This window comes from Canis lupus, unplaced genomic scaffold (genome assembly GCF_011100685.1).
Source record: "Canis lupus familiaris isolate Mischka breed German Shepherd unplaced genomic scaffold, alternate assembly UU_Cfam_GSD_1.0 chrUn_S1795H1992, whole genome shotgun sequence".
NCBI classification, from domain to species: domain Eukaryota; kingdom Metazoa; phylum Chordata; class Mammalia; order Carnivora; family Canidae; genus Canis; species Canis lupus.
The window spans coordinates 4865-6463 of NW_023330651.1; the positions used below are offsets into that span (position 1 = coordinate 4865).

The window sequence follows — 1599 nt, forward strand, 5'->3', positions numbered from 1 at the left end:
TGACACTGTCTGTTATGAGGAAATGTCATGACCTGAATTGTGTCAACTTCAATATTAATAACCAATTATTCTGACCCACAGTTGTAATTTTTTAGTTTTATGATAGATTCACAATAAGTTCTGATTAATAATCCTCAATCTATAGGCCCATAGGACTTTCTCTTTTTTACACAAGTAGGTGTGCACAAACACAAAATTCTCAGTATTTCTTAAATCATTTCAGGTATTTGTATTCCATGAGTGATCCATTGCCTGCAAAGCTTTCACTGGTGAACTTGAGGTCTAGATGAACTGGGCTTAGATGAACCCTCATGGACAACAAAACTTGGATGATCAGTGACAGTGGACAATCTGATTTCATCCTGGTGGGAATTTTCAGTCAGTCAAAACACCCAACTTTTCTCTGTGTGATCATTTTTATTGTTTTCTTGTTGGTATTGTCTGGAAACTCTCTCCTGATATTTCTGATATACTCTGATGCTCACCTCCACACTCCCATGTTTTTTCATCAGCCAGTTGTCTCTCATGGATGTAATGTACATTTCCATCACTGTACCCAAAATGCTTATGAACCAGGTTTTGAGTATGAATAAGATCTCAACCCTAGAATGTGGGATGCAAATGTTTCTCTATGTAACACTAGGAGGTTCAGAATGTTTTCTTCTAGCCACCATGGCTTATGATCGCTATGTAGCCATCTGCCATCCTCTTCATTACCCTGTCCTCATGAACCATAGATTGTGTCTTCTACTGGCATCTGGCTGCTGGTTTCTGGGATCTGTGGATGGATTCATGCTCACGTCCATCACCATGACCTTCCCCTTCTGCAGAACTCGAGAGATCCATCATTTCTTCTGTGAAGTCCCTGCCATAGTGAAGCTTTCTTGCTCAGATACTTCCCTCTATGAGACAGTCATGTACCTGTGCTGTGTCCTCATGCTTCTTATCCCTGTAGCAGTCATTTCAAGCTCTTATTCTTTCATCCTTTTCACCATTCACAGGATAAACTCAGCAAAAAGCCAGAAATCCTTTGCCACGTGTTCCTCCCATATGACGGTGGTCATTCTCTTTTATGGGGCTGGAGTCTACAACTATATGCTTCCCAGTTTTTACCACACCCCTGAAAAAGACATAATGGTGTCTGTCTTTTATACCATACTTACTCCATTGCTAAACCCTTTAATCTATAGTCTGAGGAATAAAGATGTCACAGAAGCTTTAAAGAAAATGGTGAATGTAGGACCTGTCTTTCAAGAAATTATAAAATAGAAAATTAATATTTTATTCTTTTTTCTTCTCTCTACACATTGGAACTTAGGAATCTTATGCCAATGATTCTTTAGGGAATACCTTAGTACATAAATAAATTTCTTGGGACCTCATACCATGGTATCTTATATCATATTCACAACTACTTAACGAATTTCTCTAATGTACTACAATTATCTTTGATTCTAAATCTCCATTCAAAATGTATTGTACTATGCTAATATTTTGAGGTAAAATTAAAGTTTATAACTGTACTCTTATTATATAGAAGAATACTTACATTAAATATATAATGAATTATTTACAGGATAAAGATCATTTGGAGGTAAG

At 36.8% G+C, this 1599-nt stretch overlaps 1 pseudogene; it reads left to right on the forward strand.

Moving 5' to 3' along the window:
- Positions 1–311: 311 nt before the first annotated feature.
- Positions 312–1269, forward strand: LOC119878665 (annotated as a pseudogene).
- Positions 1270–1599: the final 330 nt, after the last annotated feature.